General features: G+C 37.8%; 1 long non-coding RNA gene across 1 annotated transcript; it reads left to right on the forward strand.

Annotated features, from left to right (window-relative positions):
• The first annotated feature begins 5,311 nt into the window (after positions 1-5,311).
• On the forward strand, positions 5,312-7,586 carry LOC116167175. The gene is made up of 3 exons (XR_004144471.1): positions 5,312-5,688; positions 5,878-6,042; positions 7,459-7,586. It is a non-coding gene; the product is annotated as an uncharacterized LOC116167175 (long non-coding RNA).
• Positions 7,587-7,981: the final 395 nt, after the last annotated feature.

The following is a 7,981-nucleotide window of genomic DNA, read 5'->3' on the forward strand; positions in this document are numbered from 1 at the left end:
TCAATATAGAGCAGCCAAAAGAGGTCTCCGTCACGATTTTACTGCCCGCGCTGTTAAAAGCGCCTTAAAAATAGGTAAAGCACGTAAAGTACCCTACATAAATTCTCCCTGGGTATTTGACAATTCCCTTCAACCTTCCTAGATGTAAGAAAGTACGAACAAACCCTGGATATACATTTTTGACCCATTTTATGGGCGGGTATTGAAATGCTACCTTGCACTTAAGAAACCCGCTATAGCAAGTGCCGTCCGGGGTTGCGGGGGTGGCGGCATAGCTGAAATTGAACCTTAAATTTTAAATATTCAATCTCGACGTTGGCATTTTGTAACTTTAAACGTTCAGAAAGACATTAAATCTTACGGTTTTTAACTGAGCTTTCGATCTTCAAGCGAAACTCGAATCTTGCAGATGAAGTGTTGAAATTTAAAAATGGAAGTTTCAATTTCAAACCATAAATTATGAGAACATACCCTGAAAGTTTCATAAAGTTATCACAAAATGCAAGGTTCAAACCTATAACCCCCGCACTATTTCTAAATTGTGTGTCATTTCACATTTAGTTCCGTTCAAACATTTGTGAGAATTGCAAGCTATAACACAGAGTTAAACAATTATTATTTTTTGTATAAATCTTGAAACTGTAGAACCCCCAGGCTCAACTCTTGAAGATCAAATCTTGAACCTTGAAACGTGCCTCTAACTCCTTTAAGCTTCAATCTTGCAATTTGAATGTTGACGCATTCTGCTTATAAACTAGGATGTTCGTGCTCCTATCATGAACGACATGAACCTTGAATCCAAAGCTTAAATTTTAAATATTCAATCTCGACGTTGGCATTTTGTATAACTTTAAACGTTCAGAAAGACATTAAATCTTACGGTTTTTAACTGAGCTTTCGATCTTCAAGCGAAACTCGAATCTTGCAGATGAAGTGTTGAAATTTAAAAATGAAGTTTCAATTTCAAACCATAAATTATGAAGTAGATGTCTTAAAACGCGTGAATGGTAAAGCTTGAACTGATCTTGAAACTTGACAATTAAATCTTTTAAAATGTGAACCTATGAAATCGTCCTAACAAGCGGAAGTATCCTCTTGCACCGTATATATACAATATCAGGTCATGTATGTCCCCTGCACCTACGTTATTTAGTGCACTACCTAAGTTTCACATTTGAGCTTTTTCGTTCTTATAGGTATGTGAGAATATTTTCTGTAGCTGCAAGTATATGAAGAAATTTAGTGCGTCGTGTAATTACTGCACGTAATTATACAAGTTTACCTACCTCGTGTTATGCAAAATGATTCTGAAAATTGACAGCCGAAAGAGAAACTTAAATTTGCCGTACAAGAGCATGTATAGTTGAGCTACTATACATTTGGTGCAATAATTGAAAATGCCCAATTTTGTAACAATCTGTGGACTTTCATTGCCCATTTCCTTTAAAAATATCTACTAGTCTTGTGCCGTTAATAAAGTCATAAATTCCTCACTATAATCGAATTTGCGAAAAATTTGCACGTTAATGAGGTGGATCCAATAAAAGCGGGCCCATTAGCAACATTATAACAAGGGTAGCCCGTGCCGTCCATGCAGTAGGATGCGGAATATAAAGAGCATGTGTTTATCAATGTCTATAATCGGTTAGCACATACATATTAATATGCAGCTATCGGAAACAGAACACTGCGTATTATGCATATATGAACATGTTTTATATTTTATGTGTATTCGCATGATATGATCTCGCCGCTATATATGAATTCATGCCGCATTTTTTAATTTCCTATATCCTTTCAATTATGGCAGGTAAAGGACACGTTTACTCGTAGATACGCGTTAACTCTGAGGACAGCGCGTTCGTCGTGTAAACAGTTTAATAATAAAAAAAATGCTCCATGTTTACCGCTAGAGATTATCATCGCACGCTTTTTTTATAAATAAAGACCTTTTGCTACGGACTGTTGGGGAAGGCCGACAAAGTAGAAAAATATTTTGTTTGGTTTCCTCGTTTATAATTATTGCTTGTTTGGATTGGATTTGTCACAACAGGCGACCTTCAAGGTTGTGTAATAGAATTAATTAAAGTTAATTCAAAGTCTATTTTTCATTTTTTGTCATTTTTGCAGTACTGCCTTGTTGGCATAACAGTAATTTAGAAAATGGTAAACTATATATTTTAAAGTAATCTGTTACCAACTTTACTAGATATATTAAACTATAATAGCAGGAATGTAGTCTGGCTGTTTTTAAAATCCATTTGCATATGTTATATTAGCAAGTGCATAGTGCATAACATTATAGCCTTCGTCAGTGACAACTAATAGATATAGGTATAGCATTTGAAGGAATCAGAAATAATTGAAAGGCATATTACAATGGAAGATTTAGGGAACAATGCATTACTTATACATTAAACACACAGTAAATTACGATAAAACTGATTTGGATAGAGTTGATTTTTTATTAGATGAATGAAGGGCCCTACAGACGGGCGTTCTTGTACGCTTTTATGTATACCTACCTGCCCTCAAAAACGTACATACAAAAACGTTAATGTGTATGCACAAAACGTTATATTACGTTTTCAATCAACTCGAGGACAGAAATTTTGTGCGTGCGTAGGTACAAAAAGTTTCAAGGTGCGGATGTAAATTCTGCGTCGCATATCAGTAACGTATAATAGTAGATGATCAGATCAGCTTATTTCTTTTTTTTTGAAATTCTGTAGAACACTGTCCGGCGAATTCCTGCAGGAATTTATTGAATTATTTTGTTGACTTTCCATTGGAACAACAACAATCACCACTGCTGCGAATGCTAAGTCACTTCCTTATAAATCGCTCAAAATACTACGAAATTGTGGGTGTCTGTAGGCAGTGGTAATGCACGTTGTTTTTGGATGTGCGTTTTTAGCGCATTTTTGCAAATTTATTTGTAAAAAGTAGCTTTTAATCTCACTTTGGCTGGCTGGCTGGCTGGCTGGCTGGCAGGCAGCAAATGTGGGCGCGTAGAAGAACTCTTGTAGAAAGGCAACGGGTGTACGTGTATCTACAGGGCCGTGAAATTTGTCAACCTTAGGGACATGGCTACATGATGTGGGGTTGGCGACATCTGGGCGTCATCCTCGAGCGTAGTATACTAACGTGAAGGTTTTTCAGTTTTTTCCTATCTTCTACTACAGTTTTGGTCCGATTCTTTTGAAATTGGTGTCGTCGGAAAGATGTTGTAAACGCGCACAACTCCTGCGTGGCGGAATTTTGTTTTTTGTCATAGGGGCGAAATTAACGACCTTTTGCGAGGCGCGCGCGCGCGTCTTCGAGAAGTAGTCAGGCGCCTTTTACCTTCCGTTGCGAACTCACGCGGTTTAACGTTTCGTGAATCTCGAATCGCTGTCTCTCTTTCTCGTGTCGCCAATAGAAGTGAATTGCGAGTGAACGGGACGTCGGAAGTGGGTACCGTAAAAGGGAATGTGGTAGCCCGCGACACGATCTTACTGATGGTGGAGTCAAATCTTTAAAAGCGAATTGCGGGTGCACGAGGAAAGTGGGAAGCGGTTAGTGAATGTAGTAGCCTTCGACAAGATCTGTTATTGATGGTTGAGTCGAAAGTGGCTAATAGAATACTGATCTGCCACACAAAAATGCGCTGAAGTCCCTTCGATCTCAAACGAGGACTTTGATAATTTTTTACTATACAAGTACATAAACGCGTCCAAAAACATCCGTCACATATTTTCATTACCTAAAAGTTCTATTATGGAACCATGAAATATCATGAAATTTTTATTTTTTTGGACAATATATTTAATGACGCTTTATAACACTGATATGTATTTTGAACCGTTTCTAAGATTCCGTTTCTTTAGTTATCTATAAAATTCATTGTTTCTTATACGCGCTAAAAAAAATTTTGTTGAATTCAATCAAAAATTTTCGTGTTAAACTTTTTTCATTGCTTCAAAGAGAATTTTATCAATTCAATGAATTACGCCTTTTAAATAAGTATCACTAGTTATTGCGACTATCAGACAATATTCTTCATTTAAACGCGTTATTTATTTGGATTATATACCTACCAAATGTTTGTCCTAAGAACACATCTTCAAAGAAACAAATATTTTGTTGAAGTAATTCGCAAAGGCGTATGGTAAGTTAAGTAAGTAATTTGGAGATTTAACAAAATCGTTTTTTAAATTAACCGCATAAAAATACTCCTAACAACGAAAAAATAGGAGATTTTGTGTGATGAGCACTAATAATGCTCATGTATAAAAAATTCAGGTACCGAATAACCGTTACGTGGAAAAAAACGTTGAGGGACACCAAATAACGCAAATTCCTTAGAAAGCTATTTCTGAGTCTTCACATATGAGACCTTGGTTAGTGTAACGTATATATGTTACGTTTACCTATGACTAGTAGTAGAAATTTAAATTCTAATTACATGGTGGCCACGTTTCCTTCTAGCTTCTACCTTACTCCTCATAAACTTCAATGAACAATCAAAAATATGGCAATTTCTTACACCAACAAACTCCTTATAGCTAATAAATGCAGACGGTCCGGTAAACTTTTCAGTAGCACGGTGGGAATACTAATTTAAATAAATCTTAAATGGTTAAATGAGGCATGCCTCAGGAGTCTAAATAGGGTACCTATATGCCTCCGGAGACTGGGAAAAGTTTAGCTATTTAACGATGTGTTTAGAATGTGGACAACTGCTGGACAACAAGAAAGTAGACAAAACTATTGGTAGCATCACTCATATTAATATCTGTTGCTGTAGAAAAAGTAAAGGTTTGAGTGATCGACCGTTGTTTCAATAAAAGTTAAAAGTCAGGGTCTGTGGTAGGGGTCTACATACGTGTATAGGTAGGTACGTCTTCCTATGATTTGGAAAGTGCATTATCTTTCAGTTTCTCTACCTACTTAATATTAAGTTCTAAAAAATAAAAGGTTGGACTAAAGTTTTAACAGTCTCTTTAGTTACTAGTATTATAATATTTATAATTTTTAATAAGTTTCGTTGTTTTTACAACCCGCACGTTAGTTACTACGTACTGGGGGGGAAAATAACCCCCACTTTTTTTACGGAACTACATACCTACGTTTGGTAGCACCAGGAATCCAAATCAAACAAAATCTCGATGATATTGGTCTGTCTGTCCGTCTGTCTTCACTTTCATTTCCGGTTAAACAGCTGAACTGATTGGAACCAAATTTAGTACAGAATCGCGCATGCGCAAGTGTGTCAAAATAACAAGAAACTGTCACTTTTGATTTTTTCCTATATTATGCCCTGCTCGGGCGCCATATAACGCTCCCAATTTTCCACGGCTACTGGAATCGGGGTGGAAAATTGAGAGTTCACAAGTGCTGGTTCGGGTAGCTCAATTCGCAGCAGGGTTCGGTAGTAAAACCAGTTGAAAGCGGAGATCGCTTAATACATATATTGTTTCCAATAATAAAACAAAATAAAATTAAAATAATGTACACAAAAGCACGCCTCTGTGGACTGCCTCCGCACGTCACTGGCTCGGACTGAAGTGGAACGGTCAGTGCGACACTTCCAGTGGATGCTGGACACGGTGTGTTTCCTCTTAGGTTTGTTATATTCCTTTAACAATCGGAAGTATAATTAACACAAATAAATTCAGAGTAATTAAGTGATTGTTTAAACAATAGGTGAGTGACCTTGTTGATTATTATTTAATGTAATACTATGGGGGAATTCTACCTAGACAGAATTCCAAAAAAAAAATGAAACGGGTTCTAAACAAAATTGACTGGACGTAATAAAATGAAAAGGGGTTCTTTAATTAACTCAACAAAAGTATCTGGATGTGGATTATTATTAAACAGGATGGTTTTCAGGACTTAGGTACAAAGTACCGCCCTAAGTTACCAAGAGTTCGGGGAAGGTTTAGAATAACAGGTGTGAAAGTTGACCAGGTACACAGTACCAGCCGTGAGCTTCGGGAAGTAGTTATCGGGAGTTAGACCGTAGGTGCAAAGCACCGGCCTAAGCTTCTGGATCAGGTAAGAGATAACAGGGTTCGAAATTTAGGCCTTTGGTACAAAGCACCGGCCTAAGCTTCAGGGAGAGCAGGAGATCTGGAGGGTGGTTCTGGTAGAAGGTTTTGAGCTATAGGAAGGTGATCTCAATTAGTTCTCTCACAGACGGGACACTCGCTTTTATATTCAACGGCCGGTTACGTTTGGGGAATATTTGGAAATGGTAATCGGGAAGGGATTAACGGGAAGTGGTATTTGATACGATCGGAAAGGTAGGTGGCGACATCTCACGGAACTTCAGGAAAATAGTTTTCATCATTGCTTCCTAAAATGATTATAAAAAGTATCATAGTTGGATTCCTTACATATCACCCCTCCTTCGGAAGCCGGTACCTTGGTGTCCTCTGCCCGACTCATCCCTAATGCGGCCGCTTCTTTCCTCGTCTTTAGACTGGATTTCAATCTCATCCTGGAGGTCAACTGGCTTTATATCCTTTACGTGGACATTCTTCTTTTGTGACCTCCTGTCCCCTGTTTTGATTTCCACTATCACAGGAGATATAATTCGTGTTATTTCATGTGGCCCTGAAAATTTTGGGGATAACTTGCTGGAAATTCCCTTACCTTTATCAGACAATATATGCATTCGACAATAAACTTGTTCTCCCACCCGGGGTTGATATGGCCTTCTACGGAGGTTATAATATTTTTTCTGAGTTTCAAATGCCTGTGCAAGAGCTTCTCTTGCGAGTTGTCGGAATTCCTCTAATTTGTCTAGTTTTGTTCCATACTCTTGTGGTTGCACCATTTCCCCATCTGCCTCCGGTTGAACTTCCCTTATGAGAGTGTTGGTGGGTAACATTTCCCTGCCAAAATTCAAAAATGCTGGAGTGTATTGTGTAGAATCGTGCTTAACACTATTAATAGCGAAAGCTATTTCTGGTAGATGTTGGTCCCAGTTTCTTGGTACTGCATTGGTGTTTTGTGCAATCATCATACCAATTACTTTATTTGCCCTCTCTACTGGATTGGCCTGGGGAGTGTATGGTGGAGTTAACTGGTGCTGGATACCCCATTCCCGTAGAGTGGTTTTAAATGTGCGGCTAATAAACTGAGATCCATTATCTGAAACTACCTTTCTCGGAGTTCCAAATCTACAAATAATATTTTCCTGGAATGTTTTAATTAAAACAGCGCTGGTAGCCTTGCGTATTGCTTTTATCTCTACCCACTTGGTGAACCTATCCTGAAATACAATTGCATAACAGTTTCCTTTACTGGAGCGGGGAAGTGGTCCTATAAAGTCAATACTAACTATCTCCCATGGTTGATTTACTCTTGAAAAGTGCATTTCTCCCATAGGTTTCTGGGTGGTGCTCTTGTATTGTAAACAATTTTTACAATTTTTAACGTATTTAATTACATCCTGTGTGCTTCTAGGCCAGTAATAATTTTGGAACACCCTGGAAATTGTTTTTGCCACTCCTAAATGTCCTGCGGTTGGTTGATCATGGCATTCTTTCAACACCCGGGAACGTTGGTGTTTTGGAACACACAATTTCCATGAACTGCCACTACACTACACTAAATTATTGCATCGTGCGGGCGGTATCTGTGCCAGCCAAAAGAACATTTTGAAAATACCTTGAATTATTTGCATCAGTGGATTACCAGCTGGATTTCGGCATCTCTTAGAAGTTTATCCACATTCAAAAGTTTTGGTAGAAACCACATTTCCCATTTCCTCAAAAAGTGTATAGAATGTAATAAAGGTAACATTTTTCAAGGCTGGGTATGGGCGTATGGCGCCCTTATTAGTACATAGCGAACAGAAATATAAAATCGCAAGAGGACTGTATAAAACGCTTGCTGATAGAAAGCTCTATACTAAAGATTAAAGAAATAGACCGCCATCTTGAATGTTTTTAAATGGCAACATAGTGATATATCATTAGAAATTATT

The sequence above is a fragment of the Photinus pyralis genome, unplaced genomic scaffold (assembly GCF_008802855.1).
Source record: "Photinus pyralis isolate 1611_PpyrPB1 unplaced genomic scaffold, Ppyr1.3 Ppyr1.4_LG3b, whole genome shotgun sequence".
In the NCBI taxonomy this organism is placed as follows: domain Eukaryota; kingdom Metazoa; phylum Arthropoda; class Insecta; order Coleoptera; family Lampyridae; genus Photinus; species Photinus pyralis.